This window comes from Panthera leo, chromosome B1, assembly GCF_018350215.1.
Source record: "Panthera leo isolate Ple1 chromosome B1, P.leo_Ple1_pat1.1, whole genome shotgun sequence".
Lineage (NCBI taxonomy): Eukaryota > Metazoa > Chordata > Mammalia > Carnivora > Felidae > Panthera > Panthera leo.
This window is the reverse complement of record NC_056682.1, coordinates 66,817,748-66,837,278: the sequence shown is the minus strand read 5'-3', so window position 1 is coordinate 66,837,278 and position 19,531 is coordinate 66,817,748. Positions and strand designations below refer to the sequence as shown.

General features: G+C 35.0%; 1 long non-coding RNA gene across 2 annotated transcripts in view; it reads left to right on the top strand.

Moving 5' to 3' along the window:
- Positions 1-19,531, top strand: part of LOC122217744 — a 198,308-nt gene that overhangs the window by 44,618 nt on the left and 134,159 nt on the right. For both annotated transcript variants that reach the window (XR_006201652.1, XR_006201653.1), the window contains one exon: positions 9,581-9,718. This is a non-coding gene — a long non-coding RNA (uncharacterized LOC122217744). The remainder of the gene's footprint in view (positions 1-9,580; positions 9,719-19,531) is intronic.

Sequence of the window (19,531 nt, the reverse complement as noted above, 5' to 3'; positions counted from 1 at the left end):
AGAAAGATATCTCCTGCCAGTTCAATCTTGGCCTTCCACTGGAACACACTCACTTGAGAAACCCCTTCTTACTATTGGGAAGGATGTAGAATTGAGGATAAATGTCTTAGTATGTCAGTGCCAGTGAGCCCCACACAGCATTAAACTCCCCTACTGACTAATCCATTCTATCTCATAGGATAAGCTCATTAAGCTTATCTATCACAAAATTATAATTTGATTAGCTCAAGTTGTATTAATGGTAAGGGAGCAATAAGCAGTCATGTTCCTTATCTTCTGTTTATGGTAAAAGAAGAAAGTCTCAATACTTGCAACACAGTCATTTCTAGTTTTCAAATAATTGAATGTGAAACCACAGGAAAAGTATTCTTTCTTACTCCATTAGTGGGATGTGGGCTGAGCAAGAAGGGAACCAACTGAAATATTCAAAGAACCCAGTTTGAAAATCTATGGCTTTACTTAGAGGCTGTGGCCACAGTAGATATTAATTATATAGCCCTAAAGCACTGCAGATGGGAAAAAATGTTTCCTTAGATGGGGATTAAGATTTGGTCAGGAGTATGCACAGGGTGGGACAGAACCTGGTTGAAGTTTGAAATGTTGCAGATTTTAAATGTGCAAACATTCCCCCTACATAAAAGATTTATAGGTAAAGATTTATATAAGATTTACAAAGACCTATATAAATACAAATTATAGATTTTTATTATGCTCTATGAATGGACTAAGAAAGATACGGATATTTAAAAAAAATTCCCCATGATTCTAGTGATCATGCAGGTGACTTTAGCCACTTTCAGAAAGAACACAGAGTAGAGGTTACAAGGGTGTGGTTCTTTTCATCCTATGTGGCTGCAAATGCTCAGACAAAATTTGGTTCAACTTGGGTTCAGAGGAAAATTTTTCACACTGGTATCACCTATTAAAAATATTTTCAAACTAAAAACCTACTAGAATTAGCATGCATCAGCACTCTCCCCCCACCCTTTGATTAAAGAGGAATCAGAACTGTAGAGTACTGGTCTAGGATAGGAATCAAAACACTTTGATGATATTTTAGTGTGAAGAAAAATACATTCTCTATATATAGGTTCCTGGCTTGAACCTATTCCAATGAACAGAAGATTTTGAGCATCTCTATTTTCCAAAAGTATTATAGTTAGCAAGAATCATCCACATTCTTAAGGTGAACCCTAACTAGAGAGACTTTACAGATTTATGATGGGGACTCTGTTTAAAAGAGTAAGGGAAATGGAGGGTAGTGTAGCTCCAACTCTGCCTACCTTAGAATTCAGACCCTAATAACCATGCTCAAATTGCCCAGCACTGCTCCAAACTTAACTACCAAGAGTCTGGTCCTCCCAACTTCACCCTATTCATTCTATCAGTGGAATCGGTGGGAAGAGGTAGTAGAAACACCTGAAGTGACAGCCCAGTCGTGTAACTTCAGGATATTGAGGGGCAAGATGTGGCAAAATGTGTTGTGGAACATAATGTGGAATGTGAGGTGAGTATATAAAAGAGGGGAGTGATATGGAGTATGTGATTCTTGGCATTCAGTGATAAGGAACAAGTAAGAGCTCCACGTATAAACCACCACTCACTTTCCTGACTTGAAGTGAGGTGACAATTTTAGGAAGAGACCCCCACCACGCCACTACATGTGGCTGGAAGCTACCTGAAAAGGTACTCCTAGCCCTCTCCACTCATTAAACTGGGAGAGGAGAGTATCCTCACTTTGAATATATTCAAAGCATTTCTCCAGGGAGAGTCTTTTAAAGGCCAGAATTCCCACCACCTCATTTCTGAGAACTTAGTCCATCTTCCTTATTTTCTCACCATTTCATTGTCCTAACCCATTCTGTCTTTGGTATAGAAGCAAAAAGAGATGAACACTCTGTTACTTCCATGATGCAAAGAGTTCAGATGAAAGAGATGTTCAAAAATAACAAGAGAAATGAAGATTTATTGTACGCATTTATGGGCCAGATGGGCCTGAAATTCTAGTAGCTTTTAAGTTTGAAAACATTTTAAATTCTGATCTAAAAAAACCCGAAAGACTTCCCTCATCCTACATCTGATTCATCTGAACCATGGTGAGGTAGGTATGGGCAAGTAGTGGTATAAAGATACTAGTAGACCTATGATAGGAGAAAAAGATGGAGGGTTCCTTGATGCTTAGCTCATTTTATGGATTGAGAGCAAAGAATTTGCAACATTCTCTGATCTCTGTTAGGTATATACATCATCTGGTAATAAGATTTCCTTGTGGCTATGGAGCGTGACTTTTCTTACTTCCAAACATTATGGGCATACCCAAGTTTATTCGTAAATAAATATGTTATCTTTCTAACATTCAAGGGACCATTATATTTCTAAAGAACTAGAGCAAAGTCAGAAAAATGGAGAATTTTCTGCATATTCGGAAATTAAAAAAGAAAAACAAAGAGCTCTAGAATGTTCAGGGTTGTCTCCAGTAAAGGTCTTCATTCAGCTAATAATCAAAATTTAATAGAACAGTCTTGGATATCCCTTTTTTTTTAATGTTTTATTTATTTATTTATTTATTTATTTATTTATTTATTTATTTATTTATTTTTGAGACAGAGAGGATGAGTAGGGCAGGGGCAGAGAGAGAGGGAGACACAGAATCCAAAGCAGGCTCCAGGCTCTAAGCTGTCAGCACAGAGCCTGACGTGGGGCTCCAACTTGCGGACTGTGAGATCATGACCTGAGCTGAAGTCAGACGCTTAACCAACTAAGCCACCCAGGTGCCCCTAGTCTTGGATATCCCTTAAAAGTCTTGTCAGTTTTGGAGAATGATTAATTTAGATTAATCAAAATAATTTACAAACTTATGTGATTCAAAGTAAAAGAGTATGTTAAATACGATGAAACAGGTTGAAATGATTCAAAATAAGGGGCCAGAGTATCTCGTATGTTTGATCCTTATTCACAACATGAACAATTAACCTTCTGTAACTTCATTAAAAAGATGGATTATGATGAGATTAATAACAAGAAGTTTGATTTGAGGAAGGGGTAATTAATGGCAGACATCCGCATTTGTTTGTTTTGATCTGCAATCTCCCTGGGATTTATTTGAAATTTATCAATTGGATAAATGCACGTTTTAAGTGTCTTATTACCTCATGAAGGCTAGAATGAAATTTGAAACTAAATCATGAGAATTCTAAGGAGTACTCCAGAATTGGGCTGGTTCTATTTTCTGCCATCATTATTATCACAATTGCCACAATCAAGAACTACATCAAGAATAAATTAATTTAGAAAAAAAATTGTTCATATAAATATATAAAAATTTGTGCTAAGGGCAAAACTCACTAAATAAAAACACATATGAAATTTACTAAAATTTCTTTTGAGAGCTATGAAGGATAGGTTGGATTATATCTCTTGAAGCTACTTACTATTTATAGCTCTAAATCAAGAAGGAAGTAAATTAAAAAAAAATGTTTATTTTTGAGAGAGAGACAGAGCATGGGCAGGGAAAGGGCAGACAGAGAGGGAGACACAGAATTCCAAGCAGGTGTCAGGCTCTGAGCTATCAGCACAGAGCCCGATAAGGGTCTCAAATCCACCAACTCAGATCACGCCCTGAGCTGAAGTCTGGTGCTTAACTGACTGAGCCACACAGGCGCCCCAAGAAAGGAGTAAATTTTAAAAAGAAAAAAAATGTCATTTTATATTAATAAATTCACATTACACTTTTCTAGTAATCAAGTCAATTGAATTCATATGGCAACAGGATATTTGAAAAGTGCTAAGGTGGGTTCATGACAAATATGGGTAGATGGGCCTTCGCGAGGGTCCTTAAAGTATTCCAAAAATGTGTAACTTATTTTTTTTTTAATTTAACCTCTATAATACTCTTAAAATATGGAAGTACTACTTCTAACCACTTAGAACCTATAAGTGAAAATATAATTAATTTAAATTTAAATTAAATGGCACTATGCAGCATATGATTTCAATAGTATAGTACTACTTACAGTGTTTCATGAAAAACAAGTAAAAATGTTAGAGAAACACACTATGTTACAACATCAAGAAAATTTATGATGAACACAACAATATAAAATATCCCAGAAGTACTTCAGTTAAAAAAGAAAAAAAAATAATTTTATGTAATTTAAAATTTTCCCTTACCGATTTTTGCATCACAATTCTTAACTGGTGAAACACACTTTTGGGAAGTTTTAGTATGATAATTTTTTTTTCATTTTAGAGCGTGCGTGCACACATGCATGTACACACGCGCACGCACACACACACACACACACACACACACACACACACACATCAGAGCAGGTGAGGGGCAGAGGGAGAGAGAGAGAATCTTAAGCAGGCTTCCTGCCCAGTGCAACAGACTTGGGGCTCGATCTCAGGACCCTGAGATCATCACCTGTATTGAAATCAAGAATTGGAGGGTTGGCTGACTGAACCATCCAGGTGCCCAGGTAGTATGATAATTTAATTCAAAAGCTTAACTCTCAAATCATATAATGTTGGAGAGGAGACCTGAATAAGTGATAAACTGAAAGACTTGGACATCACTTTTGATGCACTTGAGTCCCCATAACACAGTTGTGGGGTTAAAGGAGGATTGGATATCATGACCACCCTCTTTTACAGCATCTGTATTTTGTTAAGCCAGTTAACAAACTTGACCTCCCTGGGACATGACTTTCCTTTCCTCTCACTTGAATTCTCCACTCTGTAAACAAGGAAATTTCTTGTGTAGGTATCCCCCTTATCTTTAGTCTTCAGTTGAGCTTTAACTTTTGTGGAAACAATCACAATTCCTGAATGAAGAAAATACTCAAATAGGTTTGCAATAAAGGCTGAAATGCCCCAATGCCACTATTAATCAAAAGAAGATTATGGTTAGGATAACTTCAAAGCTAAGTGTAATTATTCAAAAATCAGAAATATATGTAAGAATAAACACAAGAATCCTTTACTTTTCATTTAACCAATATTCAACTAATCTCTAGTTACTTTACTGCCCAGTCATCCTGCATAAACATGACATTTTTATACTTGCTGATTCTATACTGAGACCCAACCCAGTTGGTTAAAATTACTGAAAAATCTAGATCACACAAAACTGTGTAGTTTGTTAGTAAATGGTTTTATAATTTGAAGTGTCACTTTGCTTTACAAAGCCTTGTGTGATATTTTCTTGTAAAAGAAAACATTGAGTTTTCTTGATTACTTAGAGTATATATATATATATATATATATATATATATATATAATATTTTCTTCAAAGTTTCTCAGTAGAAATACAGAATACTATGATATTTATAATGTAAAGATGGAAAAGTATCTGAAAGAAACCACTAACACTCACATGCACTTTTAGTAATCACCTGTTATTATGCTCCCTATAGTCTCCTTAGTATGTGGGCCAAGGCATGTATGAGTGACAAAGGCCTTTTTGCCTATCTAGCTTAAGCCTGTACACAAACCCCAACCAAATGGCCTTTTGATTCCTTTTCCACTAAATTCTTTTTTTTCCCCTTTTCACTAAATTCTTGACAAATCTTAGGCATGTAGAAAAGTATAATCTAAAAAATAATGTGCAGAGGAAAAAGTATTTATTATGAGACCCTAAAGCAGAGTTGTGTTAATCAATGAGGAAAAACAAGGAAATGAAAATAGCAAACCAAGGACAAAAAGCAAAACACAAAAACTCTTCTAATTCCTTTTGCTATACTAGGAGATTGGAATAAAGTAGCCAACAAACATGATCTCAAAAAGAGAGTGAAAACCACAAACAGGATTAACTTTAACCTTTTTTCTGGATAGTAGCTCCATTTCTGAGTAAAATATCATGATCTAATTAGGTCAGGGATCCTGATTAGTCTTTTTTGACCAAGGTGGCCTTAATGTTCCCTTTAGTCTGACTAAACTTTAGGCAGCTTTGTTCCTGATTATAGGCCCTGGTCTCTGTTTTCTTAGGGCTTTTATTTTAGATATCTTGCAAATGTAAATTCTTTTAATGTTTCTTGGAGATGTAAATCTTCTCCTAGCCTGTCCTTGCCTCTTGCTAGTTTTACCACACAATCTTTGTCAAAGATTTGGGAGCAATCCCTGTGATGTAATCATCAAGAAAATAGGACTCCTATCTCCTTGTCTAAAGGAGGGTGGGAGCCTAACTTTGATAAGTACCAATTAGTAAAAACGGGTGACCTAAACACATTGACCAGCCTCTCAGTGACCTCCTGTACTTTACCAGTAGCTCACCCTAGTACTTAAGAATGCTCTTGCCTTTGGTTTCAGCAGAGTTAAATTCAGTCTTTCTTTGCTATTGCAATAGTCTTAAATAAAGTCTTCCTTGCCTGTTTAAATCCGTAATTTTTCTTTGACACTTCCTTTTTGGGAATTAAGAGAGATGTGGCTCAATTTGATCTCTTTGTAAAGGCCAAGAATTGCCAATATATTTCTGTAAAACCAAAGCTTCTTGTGATAATTTTAAAAAGAAATAGTTAAAAAACTGCTTTTAGTGTGGGAATTAGTTTAACCTTATTTATTCAGCATTTTCCACACCCACTTAGAATCAAAGTAGTAACATATATTAAGACAGGTTTTAACTTTACTGGTGTCTTTTTTTTTTTTTTTTTTTTTTTACGTTTACTCAATTTTTGAGAGGGAGGGGCAGAGAGAGAGAGGGAGACACAGAATCCGAAGCAGGCTCCAGGCCTTGAGCTGTCAGCACAGAGCCCGATGCAGGGCTCGAACCCGTGAACCATGAGATCATGATCTGAGCTGAAGTCTGACGCTTAACTGACTGAGCCACCCAGGAGCCCCCTTTCCTCGTGTCTTAATTGGCTCATAAGAACATGTTCACAAAATAACTTTATTCTTTAAATAATATATAAGGTATGTTATTAAAAATGAAGGAGACATTTGCAAATATGTATTTAATTTTGTCTGTGGGCCAGTAACTTAAGCAGCTAGACTTTGATTATCCCTGCCCACCCCTCTACCTCTATACAAAGAGTCTTAATTCGTTCTGGATGTTATAACAGAAATATCATAGACTGCGTGGCTTATAAACAACAGAAATTTATTTCTCAGTTCTGGAGACTGGGAAATCCAACATCAAATCACTGGGACATTCAAGATCTAGTGAGAGCTTATTTCCTGGTTCATAGATTGTCTCATTCTTTTTGTGTCTTCATATGGTAGAAGGATCAAGGGGAATCTCTGGGATCTCTTTTAAAAAGACACTAATCACATTTATGAGGGCACCACCCTCATGACTTAGTTACCTATCAAAAGGTCTACCTTCAAATACCATCACATTGGGGATTAGATTTCAACATATGAATGAGGGGAGGGGGAACACAAACATTCAGTCAATAGCAACAGGCAATCTAACTTTATTATATCTGTAACTATATTCATACAAAAACATTTAAATATGGCCACAATTATTGAATCAACACTGCTGTATTTGGCATACTATCATTATTTAATGTTTTGCAAAAAAGCTCATTACCACTCCCCTACTGACCCTTTTTAGACTTCTTTTTTCCTAATTGTTCAGCTTCCATCATGAAATTTTAATACCACAGAGATACTGTATATTGTTTATGTATGTACTGAAGGCCACAAACCATTATAATATCTAAGATATGATAGCTCAAAAGAGCTAATTCTTATTCCTTTAAAGGTGATGGGGCTCCCTTTACAAATGCATGGTTTAAATAATTCCTTTGATAAGGTACAAATCACACTATTCTCTATAATACAGCCAATATAAAAAAAAAATCTATCTCTGCCCGTTAATTTATATATGTATTATGTAAACCTCATTACTTTCACCAATTTAAAATGCCATCTTAGTTTACTAGGGTCGGGCAGGAGAAAGTGGGAGGGCAGTTTGTGGGGGAGGTGACAGTTTCAGATCACCCTTGGGTAGGACATAATTTTGTATGTTTATGTCTAGAAAATATTACCCAAATGAATCTATATATAATTGACAATGACCATAGTAGAAGTAGTTAAAAGGACTGAAGAAATATTGAGAAGAATAATTAATTTCCTAAAAAGCAGCTTTGTGCATTCATTATTATCCTCATTCACATCTGTTTTATTATATATGTCTTTTATACGCTGTTGAAGAAAAACAGATAATTTTCTATTCATCCTGGAAAGTCCCACAGCATGTCAATAATTTTCTTCTGAGTTCTTAATGAGAGGCTTTAAATTTCAATAAAGAATGTTCTTCCTTTTGGGAACTCATGAAGGGTTTGCAGCAATTCATTCCCAGACAATATTTTATGGCATCATTATACCAAAATTTTACCAAGTAATTTCACTCAAATAATTCAATAAGAAAATACCTCTATAAACAGTTTTCTTGATCTTTATAGCATCAATTAATTAATGGCAGTCTTTTTAAAAATCTTGCCACAATAATATGTTGCTAAACCCAGTTGCTTTTAATAATTTCATTATATCAATGCTTCAGTCAGAATGAATTAAACTAATGAGCTTATTAATGTCATTGTAAATTATATTGTGATATACATTTATCTTTTTAACATATAATTTAAGCCTTTTTATTTGTGGTGCTCTCCCACAAAGTCTGGTCTACATATGCAGTGTGTAATAGAATATTTAACTATTTTCAACACTTTCACAAAAACAATTCCTGAAACATTAAGATAATTCAACTGAAAACAATTTTTGTTGTTTAAATTTCTAGATGGTTGTTTTGGTTCTGTATTCTTTGGTGTGTATAAAATATGCTAAAGTAACATAAGAGAAAAAAAACATGATTTATTATTTAGGTACTTTAAAAATATATTCTACATATAAATTCTACATATTGTACTATAAATATAAAACATATTGCATAGTAATTAAAATCTTAAACCTTGACAATATATTTAGTTATTAAATGTAAGTGCATGGAAGCTGGAGCAAGTGAGCATTAAACATACAACTAAAGACACAGACTCTGGAATCAAACTGCTAAGTTTGAACCTGAGCTATGACAGGTACTGTCTGGATGACCTTTGACTAATACTAATTAGTCACTAGTTATTTATTCTCCTTATTTCATTTTCCTTCTCTGTGAAAGAAGGATATTAATAGTGTATGGATAGAAATAAACCAGACACAAAAGAGTTTATATTGTGGCAGGCCAAGCGAACCTTTGAAATAAATAAAAATAGATAACTATAGCAATAGGGATTGACTGGAAAAAAAAAAAAACACATAAGTTTCTGGAGAGGAAATATTCTATATCATGATAGGGTTACAAATTATATGGATGGATGCCTTTGTCAGAAGTGATCAGAGTTTGTCTCTAATATCTCTTAATTTCATTATATGTAAATGATACTTCATTGTTGTTAAAAAGATGATGATGAAGATAAAAATACTCAATATAATTTCTGCCAAGTATAGTGTGACTGTATCATAGTAATCAATCACTGATAGCCTTGGAAGTCAGGGCTTGGCTGTGATCTCACTTTGCCTATTAATGAGAATAGCAAATATTAGCTTTGAGCTTATCCTTCCTTCCTTCACTTCACAGATATTTTTGAGTGAGTTCATGTGTTGATACATCAGTGTTGAACAGGACATAATCCTTGCCTTCAAGGAGCTGATAATGGAGCTAATGTTGGCATTTCTTAATTTGCCTCCTCATCTGTAGAAGGAAAGTGTGATGCTGGTAAGCACCCCCTTAACCATAAACTAAGCAGAAGAATCACTGTTCATGAAACAAAAACATAGTGCTCTGCTTACTATAGATATACCTGGGTCTAGAGCCAAAAATACGGTATTTTTGGCTCATATTTTCCTCAGTCCATCTATCAACTCTGCTTTTCTTTTTGCACGTTTGTTCTCCTCCCCCTACTCCCCCCCCCCCCCCAACACACACACATTCTTTCTTTCTGACTCCTTCATCAGACCAGGGAAATTTGTGGCAATCCACTTACTGACACAAGTATTCATCTTCAAGAAAGAAAGACCTTTTATTTCCCAGGGTACATATGTCAAAACATCTGTCAAAAAAACTAGACAGATCTTGACTGTCCAGCTATATGGGATGGACGGTGGATAAGATTATCTTCACATAAATCATATGGAATAGATTTCCAACACCAGAAAAATCAATGATGGGGACACTAATTACACCAAAACAACTATCACACACACCATTTCACACTGAAGCAGCACAATGTGGAAAAGCAGAAACTATGAAGGCTGAATGGGTACAAAAGCACATTTTGCAATTTATTTACTGTGTGTTTTATACATTTACTTAAAATCTTGCTGCTTCTGTTTCATTATTATAAAAATATGGATTATAATACTATTCACCTATGTTAGAAAAATCAGGCAGTATAAAGAGTACTTAAAATGGTATCTGTCACTACATAAATGCTTGATTAATGTAAAGTCTAAACTCTACAATGTTACAATTAATTAGAATTGGTGTTGTTATATCCTCATCTTCACACTAGTAGCCAGAAACTATAGAAATATTTTGAAATCCATAAATGCCTCAGCAAACCATGAAATTGAAATCATGTTTCTGAAGAACAATCATACTAACTAGTCATTCAATTAGTCTCTTATTTCATTAGAGTTTAACTTTTAATAACATCAAGAATATGATGCAATATCCCCCTGAACATGCCAATTTTGGAAACATTGTGAAGCTATGTATAGACAATACTGTGGTGTGTTGTAAAAGTTATGAAACTACAGACGTAAAATAGATAATTGCTTGGGTTGTTACAGGAGAAAGTTGATTTCAATAAAAATTACAGTGTTCAAATGCAGCCTGTCATTAATGTCAAGTTATATTTTAGCTAAAATTTGCTAAATGTGAGTTATTTTCAGGGTTTTAAAATATTGAGATGTCAAAGGAGCCTTTTTCATTCCTCTGTGGAATATGGTTATATTTCTTGAGCAATTTGGAAACCTAGAGACCTCAGGAAAGTCCACTCTCTTTGGTCTCTTTATAGAGTTGCATATAAATACTTGGTCACTGTGATATTTTGTTTTATGTTTTAATAGCAATGGAGAAAGCATATGTATCCCCACTGACTTCTTGGATTACATCTTGATAAAAAGTAAAAGTGCTTTATCACCACACTTCATGCCACACGTAATTTTCTTTGGCTCCTTAGAGAGTCCAGCAATTTTACACTTTTCACTTGAGGGAGCCACTTCTGGTGTTAAAAGAAAACAAAAATAAAATACCAACCAAAAAAGTCAACGCCTTATTTTTCAAAGTTACATCCATCAGAAGCCTCTTGTTATCTGCATCTTGGGCAAATATGTTTAATCTGGTCAAACATGGAATAGATGTAAAAATCTAAATGAAGGGTTACAGTCAAATATATCCCAATTGCCTGTTTTTCAATACTGTCTGTTCATTTCCTATATTTGGTTAAGTGCCACTAAATATGTAAATAGCTATATTACTCAAAAAGATGCCATGTGTTAGTAAAGATTATGGAAACTTGTTTATATTGCCTTCCAGAAATATTAAAGAAATAAAAACACAGTTATCTATAAATGAGTTTTAGTTTTTTTAAATGTTTATTTATTTTTGAGGGAGAGAGAGACAGAGCCCAAGTGTGGGAGGGGCAGAGAGAGAGGGAGACACAGAATCCAAAGCAGGCTCCAGGCACTGAGCTGTCAGCACAGAGCCTGACACAGGGCTCAAACCCGAAAACCTTAAGATCATGACCTGAGCCAAAGTCGGATGCTTAACTGACTGAGCCACCCAGGTGCCCCTCTATAAATGAAATTTAAACGCATTTACTCCTACTCATGGTCTGCTTTATTTTGGCTTTTTAATATGTAAAGTATTAAAAATAAGGGGGTTTACTTTGAAGTAAAATATATGACATTATTTATGATAGAAAAATCATCATTGCCACCAGAGTTGAACAAACTAGGTAGAAAGTAAAGCTAAACCAAGTATTTGTCTCCATGCAGAAGAAGTAGTTGATGCTTGAATTTATTCATTTAATTTATACACCTTTGTGTATGTATACAAAGCTAGTGATTAAAAGAATATTTGTTCAGCCACAGAAAAATAGCCTGTTGTTGTTTTCTCAACATGAGGTATCATTTTTTTTTTTTTCCCAACAAACACACAAGACCCTCTTCCTTTTCTCTGACATGAAGTTAATTAGGGAAAAGTGAAAACTAATAAAAATAATTAAGTACTTACCAAATGTCAGGTGTTTATCAAATATCAAGTGTAGTGTGCCAGAAATGTTAGTGGAGGGCTTAAATCTACAGGCTTTGGAGTCAGACATATTTCAAACTTGAGCTAACTTGTATGGTAGACTTAGGCAAGTTTCTTCCTTCTCTTCCTTCTCTTCAAGCACCATTTCCTCAAGTGTAAAATAGAAATAATACTGTCACCTAACTTAAATGATTTCTGTAATTAACTAGTATACAAAAACTTTAAGTGTCTATAGCGTACTCAATAAAGTGTTTACTATCATTACTTCATTATTATTTTGTCTACTCTTCCCAGCTAAACTCAGATATATACCATTATCTTTATTATACATTTTAAGAAAAATGAAGTCAAGAAAATTAAAATGACTTGGCCAAAGTCATGCAGTCAGTTAAGGTACTTTGAACCCAACACTTTAAAGTCTATTGGTTTGTCATCAGACTACAAATTTTGCACACTTCTCATTTTCTGGTGTCTGTTAGGCAACGAGTGTTCTGCCCATGCCACTGTACAGATCATTGTGTAGAAAATTGACAGGCTGTTCACATAGAGAACACTAAGTTTATAATTTTAGTGCATATCACAGTAAAATTATCATTTAACAGTTACTGCCTCTCTCTTCTGGGCACAGTAAAAAGAATTATCCCATTTAATTTTCAGATTATCCTGAACAACAGGTATTATTTCTTTTATTTCTACGACAAGGAAACTGATCACAAAGAAGAAATGATGTTTATTATCAGACAACCAATATGAAAAAGATTTGTTACTTGAACCATGTCTATCTTATTCTAAAGTTTATAATGTAATCATAAAGCAACAGTGTCCCCCCATGTGGGTCCAGCAAATAAGGTCAGATTTTTTATATTCAAGAATTGCCCCTGCCAACATTAATTGTCACATTCACCTCTACTCTGAGAAAAATTTTCCTGGATGATACAACGTACAGTTATGAATTCCAGCTTTCATATTTTAAATAGAAATATTAAATAGGGGGATAATTTAAAAGACAAACAATCTCCTCTGTAATGTCCTTAGAAGAAATCAAAGTACTTAAACTGTTTCACTTTTCTGACAGCTTTGAAGTAAACTCGTGCTGAAGACCGAAGAAACCAGCATGATGTGCTGAACCTTGCACACCTTCAGAACTATTATTCATATAAAGCAAAATCTAGGCTTATACTCTGAGATATGATTTCATATAGAGTATAGGGAAAGGATTTCAGTCCAAAAACGGGCCTATCAGTTGTGGATGTGCTTAGCCAGAGCTCACAATTATATGCCAATTCCTTACAATAAGTTCATGTAAAATTGTATATCGCAGTCATAAATATCCTGAATCTGCAAACTGTTAGTTCTGCTTCTCTGGTTGAATCCTACCCAATACACCAACCTTTTTCTTACTCGGTTGACACCCCCTGGTTAGAGCAAGCAAACTATAAAAAAAGTTTGGTACCAACAGAGTCTAGATAGTTTTGAATTGTGTGGAGAATAGTGGGATTCTTTCCTGAAGATCACAGACAACACTTCAGCCAAACTACTTGCAGATGTTATCTTCCTTTTCAAATGAGTGGTTTTCATTGGGTTATCAGATAGTCTAATGGCAAAAACATAAAATTGATTCTTGTGTTCTAAATAACCATGAAAATGTCATGCTGAATAATATGTTGGCATATTCAATGAGAAAGAACAAAATAGGGGTAAGATTTTTGCAATTGCCAGTGGTTGTGGTATCATTTTTATTTATACTCATTTATAACCATTAACAAATAATTAGACATTGTTTGCTGAAGATAAACCAAAATAAAAGTTAAATTAAAATTGTAAGGAATGATTTAACATGATTTAAATATTCTAAAAGTACATTGATCAATAATATAAAAATGTAAAAAAATGTTACTTCTATATTTCTCTTATCTTAAAATTAATCAAATTACAAAGATAAAAATTACATACACACAGTCATACATAACTGCTAATAAGGGATGAGGATCCAGTTACCTACATTTTTATTTTTTGGTTTTAAAGCAAGCATAACCCCTTTGATAATTAGAATATGCAGAAAGTAAACAGAACTTCATTTATTTTCATGTGTGATTCATTAAATATGCATTAAATAAAGATGTTTCCATTTTGCATTTTAAGTCAAAGACTCTAGAAAAATCCAACCATTTAACTACTATTTGTTAATAATGTTATTGCAAAATGACAACCAGAAGCTTCTCCTTTTTTTTTTTTTTTTATTTTTTAATATATGAAATTTACTGTCAAATTGGTTTCCATACAACACCCAGTGCTCATCCCAAAAGGTGCCCTCCTCAATATCCATCACCCACCCTGCCCTCCCTCCCACCCCCCATCAACCCTCAGTTTGTTCTCAGTTTTTAACAGTCTCTAATGCTTTGGCTCTCTCCCACTCTAACCTCTTTTTTCTTTTTTTTTTTTTCCTTCCCCTCCCCCATGGGTTTCTGTTATGTTTCTCAGGATCCACATAAGAGTGAAACCATATGGTATCTGTCTTTCTCTGTATGGCTTATTTCACTTAGCATCACACTCTCCAGTTCCATCCATGTTGCTACAAAAGGCCATATTTCATTTTTTCTCATTGCCACGTAGTATTCCATTGTGTATATAAACCACAATTTCTTTATCCATTCATCAGTTGATGGACATTTAGGCTCTTTCCATAATTTGGCTATTGTTGAGAGTGCCGCTATAAACATTGGGGTACAGGTGCCCCTATGCATCAGTACTCCTGTATCCCTTGGATAAATTCCTAGCAGTGCTATCGCTGGGTCATAGGGTAGGTCTATTTTTAATTTTCTGAGGAACCTCCACACTGCTTTCCAGAGCGGCTGCACCAATTTGCATTCCCACCAACAGTGCAAGAGGGTTCCTGTTTCTCCACATCCTCTCCAGCATCTATAGTCTCCTGTTTTCTTCATTTTGGCCACTCTGACTGGCGTGAGGTGGTATCTGAGTGTGGTTTTGATTTGTATTTCCCTGATAAGGAGCGACGTTGAACATCTTTTCATGTGCCTGTTGGCCATCCGGATGTCTTCTTTAGAGAAGTGTCTATTCATGTTTTCTGCCCATTTCTTCACTGGGTTATTTGTTTTTCGGGTGTGGAGTTTGATGAGCTCTTTATAGATTTTGGATACTAGCCCTTTGTCCGATGTGTCATTTGCAAATATCTTTTCCCATTCCGTTGGTTGCCTTTTAGTTTTGTTGGTTGTTTCCTTTGCTGTGCAGAAGCTTTTTATCTTCATAAGGTCCCAGTAATTCACTTTTGCTTTTAATTCCCTTGCCTTTGGGGATGTGCCGAGTAAGAGATTGCTACGGCTGAGGTCAGAGAGGTCTTTTCCTGCTTTCTCCTCTAAGGTTTTGATGGTTTCCTGTCTCACATTCAGGTCCTTTATCCATTTTGAGTTTATTTTTGTGAATGGTGTGAGAAAGTGGTCTAGTTTCAACCTTCTGCATGTTGCTGTCCAGTTCTCCCAGCACCATTTGTTAAAGAGACTGTCTTTTTTTTCCATTGGATGTTCTTTCCTGCTTTGTCAAAGATGAGTTGGCCATACGTTTGTGGGTCTAGTTCTGGGGTTTCTATTCTATTCCATTGGTCTATGTGTCTGTTTTTATGCCAATACCATGCTGTCTTGATGATGACAGCTTTGTAGTAGAGGCTAAAGTCTGGGATTGTGATGCCTCCTGCTTTGGTCTTCTTCTTCAAAATTACTTTGGCTATTCGGGGCCTTTTGTGGTTCCATATGAATTTTAGGATTGCTTGTTCTAGTTTCGAGAAGAATGCTGGTGCAATTTTGATTGGGATTGCATTGAATGTGTAGATAGCTTTGGGTAGTATTGACATTTTGACAATATTTATTCTTCCAATCCATGAGCAGGGAATGTCTTTCCATTTCTTTATATCTTCTTCAATTACCTGCATAAGCTTTCTATAGTTTTCAGCATACAGATCTTTTACGACAACCAGAAGCTTCTTACATCATTTGCATCATACCACATTTCTAGAGTAATCTATGATATAAGACAACATCTGGTTGATTGCATTCTTGCTTAAAATTATTGAAAGATCACATTCATGACTTTATTCATAATAAGAAATCATTTTTAGCATTTGGGTAAGTGTAAGCTATACATATTACCGTTTTATTTTCACTGACTATTTTTATTTTAGTGCATGATAAGAAGAAAATTGTGTATCCTACAATAATCTGATTTTAAATAATGGTTTTGACATGCTTAATATTATTATTAAAGAGTTAATGTTTATCACAAAACAAGACCTCTAGAACGAGCTTGATCATTGTGATGTTCACATTCTATCAGTTGTTAAATATTTGAATATCATATTAATTTCTTTATCAGCACACTTTTCCATTAGCCAGTCTGCAAATGCAGAGATGTTTCATATGTAAATGCATCACCCAAAGACTATTCTATTTACATTCTAACTCCTTCACACTTGTCTTCCTACTGGGACTTTGTATGATTTCTCTGTGGCACCTTTAATAACACTACCAGGAGGAATTTCACTGGCTAATTAGATTCTCTTAGATAAAACTAGAAGAATAGATAATGGGAATAGACTTGCTGAACAAGAAAACTGTAAAATATAGTGTGTGTGTGTGTGTGTGTGTGTGTGTGTGTGTGTGTGTATATATATATATATATATATATATATATATATATATACACTTTTCTTCTAGAAATAGACAACTCAGACATAAAGAGGCAAATGGTTCATGTAGCAATGGCCATTGGATAAGCTTGTTTATTTCAACTAAAGCAAGAGCAAAACCATGTCTAGTCCCCAAAGAATTTATGATTACATGATACTCGTGTCAAAATAACCTAGTGTTTATGGGCCCAATAGCCAAAGCAGTTCCTCTGTGGCATCACATTCTGTTCATAGAAAATTAGTGGTTATATTCCCAAACTTCAACTCTTCCCTGGGTGTAGGGAATCAGATCAAGAATATGGAAAAAGTTTCCTTCCACCCACTAGTCTTTGCCTTTAGGAATCCAGTGGATGAAAGTGGGGATATCTAATTTATTTTAGTTATCCAAGTCTAGGAAAATACTTTAGGTTTCCAATTACATGAAAGCTGAGCTCCACAAAGCTGAGAGTATTGAGCACTGTATCTTTGGTAGTGTGCTCTCACTTGTTTGCCCTATTCCTCACAGGTATGTTCCCCAGGAACTTATCAAAGATTTTCTCTATGGGAGAAACACATGAAAGCCAGTGGGTCTGAAAGAATATATAAAGAAGCTGGATGGAACTGAGCAGAATTTCTGGAATGATCCTTAATGTGGTGTAATCTCCTTAGGAGCTTGCCAATAGCTAATTCTCTGGGACAGAGAGTACAGAAAAAAACAGAACTGAGGCTAAAACTGAAAGTAGAGGTAGATGTTTTATACGGATGATCATATGGTTGGATATAGTAGCAGAAGAGTTAATTTTTAGAAGTATCTGGCTAGGTTATTGGAAGGGTAGGCTCCTGGAGAGGACTGTCCCTTAAAGATCAAAACTGTTAATGCTCATCCAAATATCTACCATACAAATTCCTTGGGCTGGAGACTGACTGCTGTTCTGTTGGCTCTGTGAATGTGTCAAAATGGCAGTTGGAATTGCTTGTTATGATCTTTGCTGATTGCTTCAAAAGAGTAATCATTGCAAATAAAAATTCTGGTAGAAAGTCCACCAAAGGAAGGCATCAATATTCAGGCCCTCTACCCTGACAAAATAAAAACCTAAGAGTTGGGGAGGGTAGAGAATCTTGAGGAATATTCTACTTCCCCTCTCTGTTTTCATAACTTCCTTGAACAATGTAGGTTGATGGATGGTTCCCATTGTTCAGATGAAGGGCAGCTGGGTGGACATAACTTGGACACTCATTTCATTTTAGGTGGCTCCAAAGTTAAACTCTTGTATTTTCAGAAATCACATATGGTGACATAATGTTGTCTTCTGGGTATGAAAGAAGGGTAATAGTCAATGATGAATAAAATCCCAATGGATTAGTCAAACACTGCCAACCCCAGGAAGTGGATGGAGGGTATAATATATTTCTCACTCTGTTTTCCTATTCTTGATTCAATTAATTATATCTCCTGATAAACAGGGTTCATATTTGATTATTTCTTAAGATTAGGGGTTGACTTGGAAAAGACATAATTTTCGGTAAGATCAGACTATCACAGTTCTCTTGGTATTGTGCAAGGATGCTAGCTTATTCTATTACCAGGCACTTGGAGAATCTACAAAGAATCTTGTCAACCTTCTAGAGTTTTCCAGTGATATTAGTACAAGTATTGAACAGGTGGTACCCAAGTTCAGACTATTTTTAAGAACACTCAAATACTCTCTGTAGAACATATTTTTAGGAAAATTTCTTTCCTGGAACACAATGTTATTTCTAGTTGAGTCTGACCCAAATATTCCTCTCTAAAGGATGCTGAGAGAGCAGGGACCATCCCCCCCGCCCCCCACCCATCTTGCTGGTAACTTTATTCTTTAATTCTAGTTTCCAAATATGGTCTCTGATAGTATTTTTTTTGAACCCTTCCCTCAGTGTGTGGATAATAAATTCTTCATATAAGCTCCACCAAAATCCCAGTCATTTTTTTCAGCTTCTTAACACATTTTTAGACACTTAGGAGTAGGAATATGGAGAATGAGACAGTTTGGGGGATGTACTTTGATCTAAGCAAAGTGAAATATATTTCTTTGACCAGTAAGTAAAATGTGTTACATATGAAATAACATCTTGTGACCTTGAATCTATAAACATCTACTATTGTGAACCGTATAAATTCTCACATAGTGAATTTTTATGTTATAAACTAGCTCTTATGTAAACAATTACAAAACTATTTCCTAACCATAGTAATGTATATAATACCAATTTATGTGATTCATGGAACATCATGTAATAAAATTTACCCAAATTTCTAATAACAATTTGCCTTTGCCTCTACTACTGAATGATTTCTAGAGTTGCCTCCCAAATCATAGAATTTCTGGTCTTGACTGACAAAAGCAAGGCAGAAACACTAAAATTATCTTAAACACTGATTGTTTTCTTTATCCAAAAAGAAGTCCAAATTCTTAAGTAATTTTATGGTCATGAAGTTGTAAGGAAAAGTAACCAATTTGCTATTTTATGAGGGAGATAGTTTAGATTTCTGAATATTGAAAGGCATACGTTTAATCAGTTGATTGGTATTATACCTAAATTCTGAAGTCTAAGTTGAA